At 32.1% G+C, this 22,343-nt stretch overlaps 2 pseudogenes; both read right to left on the bottom strand.

The window, feature by feature from the left end:
• Window positions 1-1,902: 1,902 nt before the first annotated feature.
• On the bottom strand, window positions 1,903-10,434 carry LOC139492582 (uncharacterized; annotated as a pseudogene).
• Window positions 10,435-13,240: 2,806 nt separating this feature from the next.
• On the bottom strand, window positions 13,241-20,899 carry LOC139493411 (uncharacterized; annotated as a pseudogene).
• Between the last annotated feature and the right edge of the window lie 1,444 nt (window positions 20,900-22,343).

Genomic DNA, 22,343 nt, shown 5'->3' with positions numbered 1-22,343 from the left:
TGGAAATGGGGTAAGTGTCCAAAGAGAACAATTAACTCAACCCAAATATACAAAACAACCTAAGACCTTTTAAATAGGCATCACTGTGTGCATTCAAATGTAAATATTGTTACTAATTTTAAGGTAAATAAACTAATTTTTACCTGAAATAGAAACAAATAAAAACCTTGAAAAAGATGCACATTTACGTACTTAAAGAGAGGACATCTTTTTTTATGAACACAGTGATCTTTTAATAAATGCACTGAAAAGAGGACGAAATCAGCACTAAAACAGTACTGAAACAGTACTGTCAAAGTCAGTACTGACAAAATCAGAACAGAAACAGTACTGACAAAATCAGAACAGAAACAGTACTGAAACAGTACTGACGAAATCAGAACTGAAACAGTACTGTCAAAATCAGTACTGACGAAATCAGTACTGAAACAGTACTGTCAAAATCAGTACTGAAACAGTACTGACGAAATCAGTAATGAAACAGTACTGTCAAAATCAGTACTGAAACAGTACTGTCAAAAACAGTACTGAATGAACAAAAAGTATAACATTACAAGTTTTCTGTCTTGCCGAACAGTACTGATATATACGAGGGTAGAAATGTACCAAAAAAACGTGAGTAAATTCTTGGTAGTGTAGTCAATTAAGATTGGAGACGAGTGTACCTGTCCCTTGCGGGATTAGGCCTCACAACCTGATTGTTAACTGTTGCTACTAGATTACTGTGTCTTTTCATTAGTCATCATAGCGGAGCTTTAAAAAGTGTACGAAAGTAGAACAACATCACATAATTTCAATGTCTGTTTAAAACTCAATACTAAACTATAGTTGATGCATGATGAAATATCTCTGTTAAACCATAGGCAATATTCCCTTAATCAATACTTGTTCTGTACTGGTAGTTTTAACCAGGTATTTTGCGATACAGCATAACAGCCACGAGTATGGTGTCTTTTCAGGTTCTACTTAAATCAAAATGTTAAATTTTGTAATGATAATCCCTATTAAACCAATTTGTATCTGAACATTAATAAAATTCGGTTCAGTATTTTGTCAGACTGTACGGGAGTGTTTATCTTCTTGTACACTTAAACATTATACTGAATTGTCTAAAATGCGACTGAGCAGTACTAAATTGACGGTCAGCGATTTGTCTGAACAGTACTGAATTTACCGCTGTGGATCAGGACAACATTGACTGAAACACTGAACATGAGTGAGTAGGTTATTGTTCAGACCTTTCAGATGATGTTAAGATCAAAATAATATTTTCAGATATAAGTATATAAAAAACTAAAGAAAAGGCAAAACAAACTCAACGAATAAGGTAAGGTTTCACATTTGTTTTGTGTAACGCATGCAATCTGAAAGGATAAGATCGTGCATTTTGAAGCGCTCTATGAATATCATGTTCTTTGGCATTGTTACGTATTGATGATTTGCCCCGAATATTTGTAGAATACAGATTTCATACAATCTTTCAGTTGTATGATATAGCATGTCATATGTAGGTAATATAGAACATCCACACACACGGTATACGTATATTTGCTTCAGTTGTTTTTTAATCACCAATTAGTCCAATTATAATCAAAATATTTCGTGAAGCCTACTATTACAAATGCAGTATATATTTCATATCATTTTCTCATGAAAGTGTAACGTTCAGGATAAATGAAAATATAACGATCCAGGCCAAGTGATTGTTTTCATAAATCAATCGCTTGTATGACTTATTTCTCAAAAATACTCCAGGACTTATATGGTTTAAACAGCAATGGAAAGAAAACTACCTGTATCTCTATCTATAATATATAAAATTTATCAGAGACAAAAACAATATACAACTTTTACAGCCCTTAAACTTTATTTCAAGAAAATATACAATACAAAAGTATCACAAAAGCTGAAAATGTGTTACTTTATTTGTAATAATAACAAAAATACATGGTTATATCGAAATCAATAGTAACATTCACCAACGGGTGGATATCACTTGTAATTTTATAATTCTTATACAATTGTGAATTGTTTGCATTATCCCATGTTATATATTCTTCTTTAGATGTCATTCCATTTACTTGTTGGCACTGTTTGGAGCCGTTATTCCGTACAAGATAGAATGGTTGGTCACGTGGTAAAGTGATAGGTATCGAAGAATCACTGTCATTTCTATAAATAAAAATACAAAGCATTCTTACACCGTCTCTTTTTAGTAAATTACATCATTTATTACAATTTATCAACGGATTTGTAGACTTTATATGAAATGTTTGCTTTGCATAAATACTGATTGATATTGTCCAGAGTTGATTTTGATATTGCCCGAGCTTGCAAGCTTGCATTTTTCTTCGACGGATGAACAATTCACAATTATTCCTGCAATTACTATTCTATTGTATAGCAAAGATACACAAAACATTGAACAAACACTTATGTTTAACCACGCCACGTCTTGTATGTGCCTGTCCTAAGTCAGAAGCCTGTAATTCGGTGATTGTCGTTTGTTGCAGTGTCAAATGTTTGTTTTGCATTCATTATGTTGTACATATATAATGTCGTTTGTTTTCTCGTTTGAATTTATTTATATTTGTCATTTCGGGGCCTTTTATAGATGACTATGCGGTATGGGCTTTGCTCATTGTTGTAGGCTGTACGGTGACCAATAGTTATTAATTTTTGTGTCATTTGGTCTCATGTGGAGAGCTGTCTCATCGGCAATCATACCACATCCTCTTACGTTTATATTCAACTCATTTTGCTACATTTCTATGCTACATGAATGAAATTACGAGAATAAATTCAAGCCTTTAGATTGTCTGGGAAATTCTGTCACGTTATGTTGCCATTTAAGCAATATTTTTTAACATGGTCATAAAGCGGGAGGTTTCAACATTTGCTACCCATATACAAGGTTCAACCCTCCATTTTTTCTTAAAATATCCTGTACCAAGTCAGGAATATTGCAGTTGTTATCAAATATTTCGTTTCTATGTGTGTTGGCGTTGTTGGCTTTTTTTTTTGCACTTCGGTGTTCCCTGTCGTTTCCCTTTCTTCCTCTCATAGTTATGTGTTTCCCTCGGTTTTGGTTTTTAACCAGTATTTGTTTTCTTTCATTATATTTATGATTTTTGAATACCTGTTTATTACTGTTGTCTTTATTAATATACATCTAGACTTTTTATACGGAAATAGGAATTATCTTCTGAAACGCCTCGGCTACTCAAAATTACAGAAATTATGTATGAAACATCTACAAAATGTTATATTAATGTATGGTGATATACCTGCAACAGAAGTTCATCATTATATCAGTACTATAGGTTCCGCTTGGATAATATCCAGAAGCTTGATTACATCTGCTGTAACTGTTATCTTTTGTGTCCCAGCGTACATATCCAGACGAAAAACCTGCGTTATAATTATTTTGTTATCACTATTGATGTCTATACAACTATACTAGTACCTATAAAACAACATATAACAATTATAAAACGCATACCTTTCCCCCAGAAAATCAAACGGTCGTCCATTTAAATGAAAAATGTGTCTATATTTTTCTGTCTAGGAAAATTTACGTTTCACCGTTCATTTTATGATGTCACTATTATCATTATTCATTCTACTATAAAAAGCAATAAAAACAGGATAATTTAGAATAACTGAAAAACAAATATAGGACATGCAACAACAAACATATTATGTTTCTATGACATTTCTGATTTGAACATTTGTTTTCCATACTCTGCGCTCAATGTTCTTTTAACCTTTTCCATATGTTTATTAAATATCAATCAAGTTGAAATACATTTCGTCTTGAAATAATGAACTCCATAATGGAGCCCCAAAAAATATTAAACTTATGTTGAAAATAACTTCTGTGAGTGCCTGCATCTTTTCTATCTCTGTTAACCTGAATCTTGATCTTTTTCCTAATATTTGCACATATGCTTGACTTTAAAAACGAATCTATGACGAAAACAATGATATCAACTACTACTTCCACTTTGACATTATGAATGATTGTGGATTCGCATAACACGTGATGCATGCCTGCCAAGCCAATGGTGGATCAAGGATTTTTCATAAGAGAGCGGGCCACTAGCTGCCTAAGATTAGGCCTGCTGCAGTGTTGCTTCAGGTATTTCACATCCAATCCTTTATGGTAATATTCTTTACAAAGCACAAAAATGTCGGACCAAAACAGACTTATCAAGAAGGGACTAGTTACGATGCTGTTGTCAGGTCGTTAAAGATGGCATATTTTGGCTTTAATATTGATATTGGTTATGTTCTTTTGATATATTTTATGATGGTATGATATTAAATCCCTTACGGGAGGGATTGTGGTTGATATTCATATGATGAAGACATAATCTTTCAATCAGTTCATAATTAAATGAGGTCTAGAGCTGGCATGTCAGTGACTGTCAGTAGTCCTTTGTTAATTTATGTATCATTATCATAGTTTCTTTTGTTACATATTATGACATCGGACTCGGACTTCTTTTAAACCTAGTGAGTTTTACTGTGCGTATTGCTGTTTGTTTGTTTTTTCTAAATTGGCTAGAGGTATAGAAGGAGGGTTGAGATAAAAAAAAATCATGTTTAACCCCGTCGCATTTTTGCGCCTGTCCCAAGTCATAAGCCTCTGGCCTTTGTTAGTCTTGTATGATTCTTAATTTTAGTTCATTGATACATTTCGGAGTTTAGTATGACGTCCATTATCACTGAACGAGTACACATTTTTGTGTAGGGGTCAACTGGAGCTCGCCTCCGGAAGCGGGATTTTCTCGCTGTATTGAAGACCCATAGGTTGCCATCGTCTGTGTTTTGCTCTTTGCTCTGTTTGTTGTATCTTTGACACATTCCCTATTTCCATTCTCAATTTTATTCAGTGATTCCCTAAATAATTCAACCAAATAGTTTACACAAAAGGAAAAGGCCTCTGTCAAGCAACGCTTTCCGTATCGTTGCTCCAAGTCTCGGTTCTTTTGAAGTTCCAGAGATTCGCTCGTATTTGTTGGTGATTTTAATTTGTTTCTTTTGAATCAATTGATGAGGAATCGCGAAAAAGTGACTACTTAATGGACACAAAAAATAATCAGTAATAAATGATCTACATTTATGTTTATATGACTAAAGTTATATATTGACCCTGTTGTATAGTAGCTTTTGACCTCAACAGAAATTTGTTTTAGCATTGAAAAAAATTGCCTTTTAAACTATAAAAGAGACCTAGAAACTTTTAACAGTATACCATCGAAAAATGAAATCTACAAAAAAAATTCTTTAACTGAAATGATGAACTCATATGAGTTAATCCCTTAAATGATAATGTTTTAACATTTTTGCTTTTACTACAAAACTTTGATAGTTACCTGTATATAGAATCTACACAAATAAAAAGTTATTCGAATTACAAGATCTGCAAAATGCTATTATGGCCTAAATGATTGACCTGAGATAGAAGCAACGCTCTTGATGACAATCTTTTGCATTTGCCTATTATTCATAAATCAATTACAGAAACTGTAAAAAGCCAAAAGGGTTTACGAATCTATTTATTTTACTGTAATGGTAACTAGACAAAAAAAGAATATAGCATATATTGTACAAATTAAGATATAAAGTATGAACTTTGACTGACCAGATAATTTGCATTATTGTACAAACGCTTCTTTTAATTTCAAATGAGCTGTGTTATTAGTCTTCTGTTATTTATGACATTGACGATGTGTTCAAATCAAAATGTTTGGTTGCCTTAGATGTACAAGGCAAAACAATATACTACATATTAAAAACAAAGAACCACTGTATTGAGGGATACAATGATCCCCTTTTGGCCAATATCGTACTTCCCTGTTCGGTGCTTCTTCACGCTTTACACAGAAATTGAGTTGAATGTTTCCTGATGACTTTGATCCTGTCAAAGTATTTATAGTTTATAAAATCACGTTGTTTTTAATTCGAAACTAGACTTTAAATCAGCACTCAAAAAAGAAATATTTAAGTAACTATTTGAATTTGATTTTGAATAAAACAGCATATTAATCTAAAGAACAGCAATATTCAACGCGCAACGTCACGTGCTATTTAATTTATGGTTATGGTTTAAATGTTTAGTGTATAATATAAACATTCCTATCCTTAAAGTTGACATTTGACAACCTAATTAACACTTGAGTCGCTACCTGGCCTCATTAAACAATATTGCTGACATTTATTCCATTGTGTAAGGATCTTGAAGATTGATAAAAAGCATGATTTTTATTTTCTTAAAGCAGAAATCTAATTTCTGATTGACAAAGTGATTAATGTTCATTCCCATAATTTTGATTCAATATTTCGAATGATTTTTGTATTTTGTATTTATTTTTACCTGCAAAGTGTTGACTTTGAGACCAGTCATTTTTCTGGTCTTCCGTACACCAACTGACCGAACCACTATCCCATCGCACTCCTGATGGACAAACTACATTTCCGTAAGTTTGTGGTTCGACTTTGACTAAAACATATGTTCCTTTTGGCCAGATAGTAGGAATCACTATGTTTTTGTCTAAATCAAACAAAATCAACGTTATTTCTTTTCATTGTTATACCCAAGTATTATACCTTATAAAGGCACGCAGAGATTAAAACGCAAGAGGCTCTCAAGAGCCTGAATCGCTTACCTATATTTTTTTGCTTAAATCTTTCATCGCTGATTATTTTTGCTTTTCAATATACATGTATACATATTAATGAGTGGCTTTAAAATGCCATTTAAATGTCCATGTGTCATATTTTCTTCAAAAACAAATACATGCATTTTACCCATATGTTCCATTTTAACCATAGTGTCTACGTTTCTTGACGTACAACGAAATAATATAGGGGTCAATTGACAATTTTGGTCATATAAACTTTTTTGTATATCTTACTTTGCTGAACAGTTTTACTGTTTACAGTTGTCTTTATCTTCAACAATATTCAGGATAATAACCCAAAACTTCCTTAAAACTACCAATTAAGTGGCAGCAACCAAACAATGGGTTGTTCGATTCGTCTGACAATGTCAGGCCTGATGGATCTTAACAAATTGAACAATCTTACTCCGTGTCAGATTTGCTCTAAAAGCTTTAGTTTTTGAGAACTGCATTTGACCCCTGTGTATTTCTTTTAGCCATGGCGGCCATGTTTGTCGATGATCAAAACTTCGGATACAATTTATAAACAAGATGCCCTAAGGAACATTTAATCAACGTTTAAAGGTATTTGACCCAGTAGTTTCATAGAAGAAGATTTTTTAATCGAAGATAGACGACGACGGACGCCAAGTGATGGCATAAGCTCACATAGGGCTATTCGAGCCCCGATGAACTAATAAAAAGTACGAAAGCGTTAATATATGTGTTAGATATATCACTACGCACCTTCATGGCTTATTTTTTAATTAATGAATTTATATTTATCTTTGTGAGCTATGTGCTCTTGTATACTCGCAAACAAAAACCATAGCACACTTCAATAAAGGAAAAACCTATCAGCACGACAATACGAATAAAGAGTGTTGTGAAAAAATTCCAGCCGTAAACACTTTTTACCTGGTTTATGTTTATAAAATAAATTAAAAACAATAAAATATTGTATCATTTATAGGATTAAATAGGCGTTCATCTAGCGTTTCGTAACCGCGAGTACTCTTTAAGTTTAGATCGGTACTTTGTGTTTTTATCTTTGTTATTTCTTTGTTATTGCTCATGCCGATCTGTATTAAATAATTCATTTTCAAACTGTGCATTATCACCACTGTCCATATGAGGGAAGATTTGTGTCCAAGTGAGGTTGTCGTTGGCTGTTGTGTGAATATTTCAAATTGATTTTCGTTTATAGTTTTGGGCATAAATCAGATATATTTTCCCAAATTATAACACAAATATACTGCATTACCTTGTGGAATTGAGGCATTATTATTATAATCGTTCAAAGCCTGAATCACCAAGTTCTTCTTGTTCGCAATGGTCTGTACACTGGTATTATCGTTACACGTACTTTGTGCAATGAATCTATCGAGTAAGTTCCAGAACTGTTTTTGAAACATCATGTCGATACTTATAAGCTTTAGAAACACAGGTTCTAGTTCTATATCAGTTCATACATGAAGACTTGTCATATAATCTCCATACTGTGTTTGAAAGTATGGACTTAAAGCAAAAACACGGTGGTCAATTGTCCGAGTATCTTTGTTAAAATAAGGCAATATAGCTTCTGGTACCTGTAATTAAACAGTTCAAAAACAGATTGTAAGTATTATTTTTAATAATATATGATTCTTTATGTTCATATTGCACAGTCTTTAGTATTTTATGTTGTGTTTTTGTACTCTTGTTGGTCTATTGGTATTATTTCGTTTTAGCCATGGCGCTGTCTGTTTATTTTAGACATACGAGTTTGAATGTCCTTCTGGTATTAACGAAATCAAATATATCATTTTACTAGATATGGGGGACATATTAATAGCTAACTAAACAGTTTCTAAAATAAAAATCCTAGCTAAAATGACTTGTCAGTATTTTGTTTAATTTTAGTTTCTTGTTAGTCCAGTCAATCTAGCATAAATTTGACCCTAACCTGAAAGTAATTGCAACAGAAGATTTTTGAGTTTTAATCTTTAGCATTATACCCCAAATATACACAGAAAAAAGTCCCAAAAAATGTAACTTGAGGAAGACTAAAAAAATCACCATTTAAAATTCCTATGGAGATTTGCATTGAAAAGGGAAATAACTCTTGCAAAAAAGGCAGAAATATCAATAAAAATTGATATAAAATTATAACTTTACTGCTTCTATTCATCAGAATGTATTGATTCTTGTTTTTTTTGCGGTCTTTAGAGTATAACAAACAACTCTAAAGGTGTTTTCATATATTTTATCAAGCTATAATCTAGATTTCGTAATTTATTAGTTGACCATTTATTGAATTTTTCAACATGTCAAGGTGAAGAATCTCAAATTTAATAAAAATAATTAAGCATGTATTCTTCTTTTTGTGGTTTAAAGTTTCTTAAGATAAGTAAGTTGCTGAAAAAATATAATATACAGATATAAACATTACCAAATTTTCACATTATTTTTTCAAAATGGTTACAAAGCTTCAAATTTGCAATTTCTTGAAAGAAAAATGTGCGAAAAAAATAAAACTACCCATAACACTTCGGTTTTGTACATTTCATGAGATGAAAATTATGTAATTTAGTCAAAAACAAACTTATAACCCCATCAAAGTATCATACTATACATAAATTTCAAGAAAAACAACCAAAAACTGACCAAAAAAGACTAATTTTTGCAAGAGTTATCTCCCTTCCCAATGTTAATTTCCATTAAAAATCTAAAATGCTGATTTTGAGTTTTCCTCAAGTTAAATTTTAAGGGACTTTTTTCTGTGTTTATAAAGGGCATAATACTATAGATTAGAACTGAAACATTTTCTGTTGCAATTAGTTTGAGGTTAAATCTTAGTTTGACTGGACTATGTGTACAATTTGGAAATTAGTATGGCGTTCATTATCACTGAACTAGTATATATTTGTTTAGGGGCCAGCTGAAGGACGCCTCCGTTTTTTTTTCTATGGTCGGGTTGTTGTCTCTTTGGCACATTCCCCATTTCCATTCTCAATTTTATATATTCAATTGTTACCTTATTTGGAAAATACGTTTATTGTAAAATTAAACGCTTGTGCTAGATAAAATATAAACAAAAAATATTGATAGAGACTTTCCTTCATATCTTAGTGTTATTCATAATACCTTGTTTTCAACATAATCAAAATATTCCACATCAATCTTCTTATATCGTTTTATTTTCTTCTTTCCAGCCTCAGCAGAAAATATAACATGCTAAAGTACGTAAATTGACAATAAGTTGAGTAAAGTACACACATAACAAATACATAAATTGACAATAAGTTGAATAAATTACACATAAACAAATCAATGAAATGTAAAAGAATTCCAAATCAGAAAGAATTGCCAAGTTCCAATATTTATGTTTAATTACGGAAAACCAGTTGCAATATTTTAGTATTTGAACACCTTATCCCTATTTGTATTTCATCATGAAACAAAAAAGATTTATTTGAGATCACTCAAGATTCAATTACTGTTCCCCATGTTTCTAAGAACTTTCTACTGCATCATACACAGAACTAAGACCACAAACAGCGGCAGCAAACTCGTCTGTGACAGAGAGATTTCTGCTTTGCCAGGTATAATCCCCGTATATGGACTTTGTACCCTCATGTAAACAAGTTTCGTGGAATTCCTGTACAACCTGATGATCGGGAAATGTATAGTACTTGTGGTGAACAAACTCTGAATAAAAACAAAAATGTGTACTTTTGTTTGCATAATGCCAATATAGTTTTAAATAGAAACTTACATGTAGCATGGAAATTGTCTTATGCAAAAATTTAAAAGGTGACTCCCGTTATGACAGTGACACAAATGTCAAATATAATTTCATTATACATGTAAATCCTATTATAGTTCATTAAAAATATATACCAACGTTTCCTAATAAGTGTTATTTTATTCAAAGTGACTTTAATACTTAATTGATACTTCATAGTGTAAAATATATATTATAATCAAGTCACCGACAAGTGTCCACTTGAAAATCAAATCCTATACTTCATTGACAATTATTACAGCAATCGAAAGCATTGTGAAGTTACATGAAGATTTTCGATGTAAATGATTCAGCAAAAATAAGTTATGAAATTCCAAAAATAAATAAGTTATGAAATTCCAAAAATAAATAAAGAACAGAAATATGTTGGATGATTGCGAATGACAAACAACACAATAACGCAAAAAAATATTAAATGGGCCCAATGTACATGTAATTAACTTTAAACAAAGATCATCAAAAATATAATATCAAATACTCAAAGAAACTAATGTATACTATTACAAGCAAAACACTTATTAGGTCTTTACTATCAAATATGATGGTATCCGTTTCAACTGTTTTAGTACTCACTTTCCCCTTTTAAATTCTACCAGTGAAAAAGCTTAACGTTTTAGATCTGATAACAACGATACCTTTAAAAACAAAATTAACATTCTCATTTGCAGGAAACAAAACACGATATAATGTAGAATATAATCATGTTTGCCATTAATGCTATAAGTGTATTTCTATCACGGTAAACAGGCTACAAGCTAAGTTATAGATTGCAGTTCTAAACTGTCTTTTAACACCATTCATATACTCGCAGTGTGGTTTTGACAGAACGATTTACACTATGATCATATTGCAGTTTGGAATCTTGCCAAAGATACAACAATCACACGCTCCAGTAAAATATACATTAAAGTTTCCAATTATGCAAGCATTTCAGATCAGTATGGATTGTTGTTGGCATCATGAATCAAAGCAGAAAAGACCGATTTATGACATAAAAACATGTTTGCCATTTAAAAGACAAGTAAAATAATTGATCAGTGTCGTGTGCAATTTTTATTTTTTGGGATCTAACCATAAACTGAAATATTAGTGGATGCATATAAGACAAAAAAACAAACAATTAGTATTATGTGTGTATTCCGACTTTACAACAACTTTTAAAACCATCAAATTGTATGGTTTTCTTTTTTTACGAGAATAAACCATTTTCAAACTGTCTTGTAAATGTATGCATCACCTAATAATCTATTAAACGGTCAATGGACTGTATGCAGTGATATTTATAAACATACACTCGATCAGGTTGGACACATCAAGATTGATTGATGTTTAACGCCACTTTCATCACAGTTGTGCTATTTCGTGGCGGTCAGTTTTTATTAGTAGAGAAAACAAGAGTGCCTAGAGAGAACCACCTGTCTTCGGTAGGAACAACTGTCAATCCTAGTCAATTAGGATTAATGACGAGTGTACCTGCAAATTTCGGGATTCGGACTCACAACCTGAGCGTTAACTGTTGCTAGTTGTTACTGTGTTTTTTTATTAGTAATTATTGTGCAGTTTTAAAGTGTACGAAAGTAGATCATTATCACTTAATTTCAATGTCTGTGTAAAATTCAATACCAAAGTATAGTTGGTGCATGGTGAAATGTCTCTATTAAACCATTGGCAATAATTCCGTAATCAATACCTGTTCTGTACTGGTAGTTTAAACAGGTATGTTGTAATACAGCATAGCAACTACGAGTATGGTGTTTTATCAGGTTCTACTTAAATCAAAATGTTAAATTTTGTATTGATAATCACTATTTAACCAATTTGTATCTGAACAGTTCTTGTAAAACAGAACACTAAATCATTATTTTTATTCAGAACTGTTTCTTTAGCCGTTAATAAAGATCGGTTCAGTATTTGTTCTGTTCAGTAGTGTGTATCTTCTTGTACACTTTATGCTGAATGCTACAGAACAGTATTGAATTGACGGCCAGCGATTTGTCTGGACAGTACTGAAATTACCGCTGCGGTTCAGGACGACATCGACAGTAAGACTTCACATGAACGAATAATTGATTGTCCAACACTTCATGATGAAGTTCAGATCAAGATGATATTTTCAGACTAAAATTCTTTTACAAGCGACATTCTGCATACCCAAGCAAAAGCTCTTCACATGAGGTTTTATTAGAAAAGCCGACGATTACAAAAGTAGAATCAAAATTCAAAGTCGAAGAAAGACACAAAAACGACACAATGCTTACAAAACACTATAAAACAAGAATGTGTCCTCAGTACACGAATGCCCCACTCGCACTATCATTTTCTATGTTCAGTGGACCGTGAAATTGGGGTAAAAACTCTAATTTGGCATTAAAATTAGAAAGATCATATCATAGGGGACATGTGTACTAAGTTTGAAGTCGATTGGACTTAAACTTCATCAAAAACTACCTTGACCAAAAACTTTAACCTGAAGCGGGACAGACGGACGGACGAACGGACATAAAAGATCCTGTTCTATTGCATTGCAACGAGATGATGATTGTACCTGCATATACGTAGAATACAGATAGTTATACTCTATCCTTCAGTTGTCTGATATAGCATAACATATAGAAGTAAAATAGAACAGCCACACACACGGTACACTTATCTGCGCTTCTTTTGTGTTTTGTGTAAATCACCATATTAGTCCTATTATAATCGAAAAAGTAATACAAACAATATATTTGATATCGTTTTTCACATGAAATTGTAACATTCTGAATAAATTCGAAAATAACGGTTCAGGCCATAAAATATTATTTTAGTTGTAATATTTTATTTGTAATAATAACAAAAATACATGGTTATGTCAAAATCACTAGTAACATTCACCAATGGATGGATATCACCGGTAATCTTATAATCCTTATACAATTGCGAATTGTTTGCATTATCCCATGTTATATATTCTTCTTTAGATGTCATTCCATTTACTTGTTGGCACTGTTTAGAGCCGTTGTTTCGTACAAGATAGAATGGTTGGTCACTTGGCAAGGGAATAGGTATCGACGAATCTCTGTCATTTCTACAAAAAGATAATAAGCAATATTACACGTAGACTCAATCAGTTATCATATTTTCTCTGCTTTGTCAATTACATATGTACTTACAACTTATTAACGGATTTGTAAAAGAGGGACGAAATATACCAGCGGGACTGTCAAACTCATAGATTGAAATTAAAATGGACATGATAGGGTTATTGCGTGAATATTGATTGATACTGTCCCGAGTTGATTTTGATATTGCACGAGATGGGAATTTTCTTCGAGGGATGAACAATTCGCTATTATTCCTGCACTCGCCGTTCTATTGTATAGCAAAGATACACAAAACATTAAAAAAACATTCATGTTAACCGCGCCACATATGGTCCCAAGTCGGCTGAGGCTGTAATGCAATGGTTGTGGTTTATGTCGGCGTCACATATTTGTTTTGCGTTCATTATTCTGTACATAAATAAGGCCATTTTTTCTTGTTGAAGATGTTTTATATTTGTCATGTCGGGACCTTTTATAGCTGACTACACGGTACGAAAAAATCGCATTGCTCAAGGCGTATAGTTGTTAATTTCTGTGTCATTTGGTCTCTTTTGGAGAGGTGTCTCATCGGCAATCAGACAACATCTTCTTACTTGTCTATTTAAATTACTTTATTACACATAAATAAAATTACGAGTATAAATTCAAGCCTCTCGATTGTCCAGAAAATTCTGTAACGTAGTGTTGTAATTTTAGCGATATTGTTTTAAATGGTTGTTCCATTGTTTTCTTCTTATAGTTGATGTGTTTCCCTCGGTTTTAGTTTGTTACCCGGATTTGTTTTCTCTCAATTGATTTGCAACTTTTGAACAGCGGTATACTATTGTGGCCTTTATTGATATACATCTAAACTTTTTATACGGAAAAAGGGTTCATCTTCTGAAACGCCTCAGCTAATCAAAATTACAGAAATTATGTATGAAACATCTACGAAATGTTATGTATGGTGATATACCTGCAACAAAAGTTCATCATTATATCAGTACTATAGGTTCCAGTTGGGTAATATCCAGAAGCTCGATTACATCTCCCGTAACTGTTATCTTTTGTGTCCCAGCGTACATATCCAGACGAAAAACCTACATAATAATTATTTTGTTAACACTATTGATATCTATATAAATATAATTTAATTTTGGATGTAACGCGTCTCCTGATTGGCTGACGTTGTGTTTGTCAGCTCATAGAATGAATTGTGTCATGTGCCCGTAACGCCATCAACGTTTTTCCATGGTTTACTACGTTTTAAAATGGAATTCAGAAATAAATTATAAGAATTGATCCAAATTTTTTTTCTGTCTATTCAAAATAACATAAAAAATGTGGTGCACACTTTAAAAATAACCCGCTACGCAGGGTATTTAGTGTGCACCACATTTTTGAAGTTTTTTTCATAGACAGAAAAAATATTACAGTCATTCCTTAAATACATATGAAAATAACAGTAATAAAGCTCATGTCCTCCTCCCCCTCCGGTATAGCAAGCCCTTTAAATAAAAAAATGTGTCTATATTCTTATATCTGGGAAAATGAACGTTTCATCATTCTTTTTTTCATTATTCAATTTCTACCAAAAACAATGAAAACAGAATAATTTAATATATTCTGAAACATATATAGCACATGCAAAAACACATATATTATGTTTTCTATGACATCTCTGATTTGAACATTTATTTTCCTTTCTCTGCGCTCATTGATCGTTTAACCTTTTCCGTGCGTAAGTTTATCTATATTAAACAACTTAAAATACGTTTCGTCTTGAAATAATTTCAGTTAGTGCCTGCATTTTTTTTATCCAAGTTAGCCTGAGTTAAAGACACTGATGAGGCCAGCATCAGTTTCAAATCTTGATCTTGTCCTTGACATTAACACAGATGCATGACTTTTAAACAAACGTGATGATTTCAACGGTCCAATTGTTGACTTCCACTACGACCTTATGACTGAATGTCGATTCGCATGGCGCGTAATGCATGTCTTGCAAAACATACACATTCGATATCGACGTATACCTAGTCTCGCTTCTTTTGAAGTTCGAGAGATTCCTTCATATTGTGGTGATGATCTTTATGTGTATCCCAAAATCTTTTGGTGAGGTTTGAACAGCGAAAAGTTACTGCTTAATTGACGACAAAAATCATCAGTCAAAACGATCTTCCATTATGATTTGCCCGAAAAACTTGAAAGAAGAGCCTCAAGTAATCATAAGGATATTTTTAATCCGTTTCTTTTACTATCATGTTTATAAGACAAAAAAAATTGTATCTTGAACTTACTTATTAAGAATCTTTAAGAAGAAATTTGACTAAACATAACATTTACATTAATGTACAAACGCCTTTTCAATGAGCTGTGCTAACAGTCTTTTGTTACTTATGACATTGACGATGTGTTTAAATCACATTTTTTGACTGCCTCAGACCTCAGATGAACTAAGTCAAAACAACATACTACATGCTACATAATGTTTTTAAATCTTTACCTTCTGGACAACCACTGTATTGAGGGATACAGTAATCCCCTTTTGGCCAATCTCGTACTTCCCTGTTCGGTGCTTTTTCACGTTTTACACAGAAACGAAGTTGAATGTTTCCTGATGACTTGGATCCTGACAAAGTATTCAAAGTTTTTATCAAGTTGTTTTTTTAGACTTTAAAATCAGCACTCCAAAAATATATGTTTTAGTACATGAATTTGGTATTGTATAAACGGCATGTTCAACTGAATCACCTTCAGAAGAAAAGAAATATTCAGCGCATAAGGTTACGTGCTGTTTTATGTATGGTTATGGTATAAATATGTATAATAAAAACAATGCTGTCTTTTATGGTTTAATTGACTTTTGAAAACTTAATAACTACTTTGGTTACTGGCCTCATCAAACAAAATTGCAGAAAATTATTCCATTGTGTAAGGATTTTAAAGATTTATAAAAAGCATGATTTTTATTTTCTTACAGCAGAAATCTATTTTCTGATTGACAAAGTGATTAATGTTCATTTCCGTAATTTTGATTCAATATTTAGAAGACTTTAGTAATCCAACGGTTTTTGTATTTTGTAATTATTTTTACCTGCAAAATGCTGACTTTGGGACCAGTCATTTTTCTGGTCTTCCGTACACCAACGGACATAACCACTATCCCATCGCACTCCTGATGGACAAACTGCTTGTCCGTATTTTTGTTCTTGGACTTTGACTAAAGCATATGTTCCTTTTGGCCAGATGGTAGGAATCACTATATTTTTGTCTAAATCAAACAAAATAAAAGTTTTTTTCAATTGTTATGATACTAGTATAATCATGTAAAGACACGCTGACATTAAAACATAAAAGTATGAATTTTATATGTATATATATATATTGCTGCTTTCCTTTATGCGGCTTAATTTTGATTTAACGAATGTATACATGTACATTTTAGCTTTATGAGTTATGGCTGCTTTGAGACATATTTCAAATTGAATTTTGTTTATTGTTTTGTGCATAAATCAGATATATTTTCCCAAACCAAAATATCATTCAACACAAATCATAATAATGAAGTGTACAAACAGTCTTTAAACAGTTCGACAAAAAGGGTACACCTTGTACAATTCCAAACATTATCACCAAGATGTAGGACCATAAGTGTTTATAACTCTTTGATGATACATCTTTCGTTATGTTTTAAATCATTTAATATCAGTACCCATTAGTTAAAGATCTTATCATATTGTTAATTCTTAGATTTGTTTTATTCAATGTAGCGATGATAAGTTAACAAGGATCGTAGTTGGAGTTTTGCAGCAGTAACTATAATATTTAAAAACCATAATACACATACATGTAGTACATGTTTTACCTTGTGGAATCGAGGCATTATTGTTATACCCGTTCAGAGCTTGAATCACAAAGTTCTTCTTGTTCGCAATTGTCTGTACAGTGGTATTCTCGTTACACATACTGTGTGCAATGAATCTATCAAGTAAGTTCCAAAACTGTTTTTGAAACATCATGTCTATACTAACAAGCTTCAGAAACACAGGTTCTTGTTCTTCGTCAGTTCCTACATGAAGACTTGTCATATAATCTCCATACCGTGTTTGAAAGTATGGACTTGAAGCAAAAACACGGAGGTCAATTGTCCGAGCATCCTTGTTAAAATACGGCAATATAGCTTCCGGTACCTGTAATTAAACAATTCAAAAAAAGATTGTTACTTTGTAACTTTTTAATATATGATTCCGTCGGTTCGTCTTGCTCAGTCTTTAGTTTTCTATTTTGGGTTTTATGTACTCTTGTTTGTCTATTGGTCTTTTTTTACACATGTTTTAATCATGGCGTTGTCTGTTTATTTTTGACAAATTTTTTGACAAATGATTATAAAAAAGAAGATGTGGTATGATTGCCAATGAGACAACTGTCCACAAGAGACCAAAATGACACAGACATTCACAGCTACAGGTCGCCTTCAACAATGAGCAAAGCCCATACCGCATAGTCAGCTATAAAAGGCCCCGATATGACAATGTAAAACAATTCAAACGAGAAACCTAACGGCCTTATTTAAATAAAATAAATGTATGCCCGTCTGGTATTTTTCGCCTCTCTTTTTAAATTATTACTAGATAAGGGACATATTTACTTATTGTTTCTGATAAAACATTATAGATGTCATCCTTGATAAAATGACCTATCAGTATAATACTGCTTTCAATTGATACATATTTTTAAATACTCGATATTTGCAAAAAGTATTTTTTTAAACAAATGTATGCTCGAGATGAAAAATAATTGAAAAAAACAAACAAAAAAATATTGATATATACTTTACTTTATCCTAATTTTATTTTTAATACCTTGTTTTCCACATAAATAAAATATTCCACATCAATCTTCTTATATCTTTTTATTTTCTTCTTTCCATCCTCAGCAGAAAATATAACATGCTAAAGTACATAATTAACAATAAAGTTATTAAATAAATAAAAAAAAAACATACACAAATCAACCAAATCCAATAGAGTTTTTGTTCAAAACAGAAATGTGTCGACAAGTTCCAATTTGTATGTTTAATAACAGAAAACCAGTGGCAAACATATTTAGTATTTGAACACCTTTTCCCTATTTGTATCATTTTATCATGAAACAAGAAATATTTATGTGAGATCACCCGAGATTCACTTACTGTTCCCCATGTTTCTAAGAACTTTCGATATTCTTCTGTATGATACACAGAACTAAGACCACAAACAGCGGCAGCAAACTCGTCTGTGACTGAAGGATTTCTGCTTTGCCAAGTATTATCCCCATATATGGACTTTGTACCCTCATGTAAACAAGTTTCGTGGAATTCCTGTACAACCTGATGATCGGGAAATGTATAGTACTTGTGGTGAACAAACTCTGAATAAAAACAAAAATGTGTACTTTTGTTTGCATAATGCCAAGCGAATATAAAATATAAAGACTTTAAAAAAAAGAACAAATATAGATTAAGCCAGCATATGCTATAAGCGAGGATAAACAATTAAAAGAAAATATTTCCGGTTTTCAAAAATACTGTTTGAATTGAACAGTCTTTGCTTATTTGAAATAAAAGTTTGTAGACATTTTCCCGGAAAACGAAAAAGTCATACTAAATTAAAACAAATACTTACGTGGACTTGAGGTGAAGGCTAACCTTTGAATTTGGAAGTTACCGTCACCTGTTATAGGTAAAACAAACTTAAAAACTGAAGTACATGTATATATACATAATCTTCACCCTCTCCAAATTGTTGTATATTAAAAGGACAGAAGCTTAAGAAGGAGTAATGGAACAGAAATTCAGAAATTGGAAATATTCGCGCGGGCGCTATACATTTTGTATGTTTCTTAATAATTTACGTTTCTCATCCTTCTTTTAACTAAAAATTTGATGTTCGAAAGTAATTCGTTTTATTCTAGATGAACATATGTCTTCGAAATTCTATTTTCAAACTCCTTTTCACTTCGTTCTGTTCAAACGCAATCATAGTTATGATCCTTGTTTCCTAAAAAAGAGTTTGGACGAAATGTTATTTTGTTTTTTAATTCAGAAATTATTGCTCAGTAAGGGACGACATCAAAAGATCAATGTAGGATAAAAAAAAACTTAATTCATATAGTTTTGGGATTATTTTTTTTTGGGGGGGGGGGGGGGCGGGAGGGGGAAGTTTTGTTTATTTGACATCGATTTTATATATATCCATATTGGTCAATAATTTTTTCCAAAATTAGGTTAAGAGGGATCAGTTAAAAAAACGATGTGAATTAAGTTTTTTGTTATCCTACATTGAACTTTTGTTGTGTGTGTCTCAAATGATAAATTAGTTTATTTATTTTTCATTAAGGAAAGTTGATGTTCAATGCAGATAGTTGATGTCTCTGTAATAAAATCACAATTATTGACAATTTAGAGCTTACTATATGGTTAAGATGACCATTGTGAAGGACTGAATGTTTTGATGTTCGTACCATATCAATTTTGTTTGGTTTAAACTCACTAAGACAAACATAAAAAAAACCTGCTCAGTATAACCTACCTGAAATTTGAAAAGATTTTAAAAGTTTTCTTGGTATGTCTTTTCTCCGTAAAACCACTCAACCGTGTCGATCTTTTCACATGTATCTGAAGTATTGCCTAAGTTATTGGAGTCATTCAAACTTGCAATGTTAAAGTGTGAATCTGTCGTGTAGATATTTGAGTTTAGTATTTGACGCTGGAGTATACCAGGGTCTCTACCGCCTGATATGGGATTTACTCCATCAGGGTTACCAAATAGAATGTTGTATCCTCTGCCAGGAACCGGGCTTTCGCTATTGGAAAAGACCAGGATGTTCAGGCAAAAAATAAGGAATTTGACCGTCATTGCTGTAAATGTAAAAAAAGAGTGCATATGAACTATGTACCAACCTCAACCTATCCAATTAGGCCAAGGACCATAAATCCTTCAAAAAATTCACTTCACATAACAGAAAGAGTACGTCGTCAGATAAAAATAATTAATTTAATTGTACACAGGGGTCTTTAGTCGTCATCTTGGGCAACTTAGGCACTTTTGAAGAAAAAAAAAGGAATCAAACATATAGAAAAAAATGTTTCCTTGAAAAATAAGAAGAAAAACAACACAAACTTGTAATAAATAAATACACAATAAGATATTTACCTTATAAATTACAAGTTTTTCTTGCTCAATATGTTCTCTTTCAGAAACTTTCACTTTATAGAATAAACTGTGTGTCTGTCTTAATGAATGTCGAAATACCAGGAATACTCAGCTAGACAATGCTTTAACATTATCCATTGTTGTATTTATCTAACGGAAGAGACACAATTGTTTGACAAGTGTTATCATATTGAATTGTCAAGCACTACATTGTTTCCTTCTCGTACAGTTCATATGTTGATTTTCTAAAAATCACCTATGACTATAAATAGCTAGTTCGTTATAACTGTATTCCTTGGTGATATTTCAAAGTCCTTTCTAAATGTTCTGTTTAATGGAAGCTATTTGTAATCAAGAAAATGTTCCGATAAACTGTTTTAACCTAATTATAAGTGATGCTAGTTGATTTCCAACTTGGATTTTTAATTTCTCAGCTTTACTATTCTGAACTTTAACCAAACATTTGGCAACGATAATATGTTGCAGTGCTCATCGTTATGTTGATATTTCTTTTCAGAAAAACAGTACTATTATGGGTTTGATTCGACTAATAGACAGGAAAGTAAACCATCTAAACACTGCAGGATTGCAGCCTGCTTTATTTATAGTCAATTAAAGTCCTGCGTTCAGCATATGAACACGATATGACTTATTCAGCCAATGCGTTGTCAGTGTATTTTCGATCTATGAGTTTGACTGTCCCTCTCGTATCATTCGCCCCTCTTTTAATGTCATTGCTATAATTTACATATTAACTGTCATTGTAAAATGTGTTCCATCTATTGTATTTGTAACACTTATGATAATTTTATCTTAAAAGAGGGACGAAAGATACCAAAGGGACAGTCAAACTCATAAATCTAAAACAAACTGACAACGCCATGGCTAAAAATAAAAAAGACAAACAGAAAAACAACTTAAACTGTTACCTGCTTCCTATTTGTATATGTATACCTACAAGGGAAGATTTTCCTTTTCCTTGTCTCTATCCTCAGACTGTTGCCTACAAGTTTACCAGAGTCGATCTATACGTTGCCTTTGACCATGTGACATTACCTTTATTTACCCATTATAAACAGAAATGAAATATCCCAGTGTACCGCAATGGCTATTAAAAGAAAGCATTATAACATTGAATTGACAAGATTTACTTCAATCTTTTCACGGTTAAATATAATTGTTTACACTATTGTGTTGTTTATTTTGACATCTGCTGTAGTAGTACTGGTTTAAACAGACAATGTATAGGGCGATGACATCTGAGAATAAACAACAATAGATTTTTGAGAATACTGTACACCCCCGTATTACTGTGTGATGGTGTGTTATTACTACTATTTTTGATAATTAATTGCTTATCTACATGACAATGTATTTATATATTCCAAAACTTTATAATGTTTAAACAAACACTTTAAGATAGGGACGATATATATCAGAGGGACAGTCAAACTCATAATCGAAAATAAACTGTCAACGCCATTGCTAAAAATGAAAAGGACAAACAGACAAACAATAGTACACATGACACAATATAGCAAACTAAAGAATAAGCAACACGAATCCACCAAAAACTAGGGTGATCTCAGCTGCTCCGGAAGGGTAAGCAGATCCTGCTCCACATGTGGCA

Source organism: Mytilus edulis, chromosome 10, assembly GCF_963676685.1.
Source record: "Mytilus edulis chromosome 10, xbMytEdul2.2, whole genome shotgun sequence".
Taxonomy (NCBI): Eukaryota; Metazoa; Mollusca; class Bivalvia; order Mytilida; family Mytilidae; genus Mytilus; species Mytilus edulis.
This window is presented reverse-complemented; position numbering and strand designations above follow the sequence as displayed.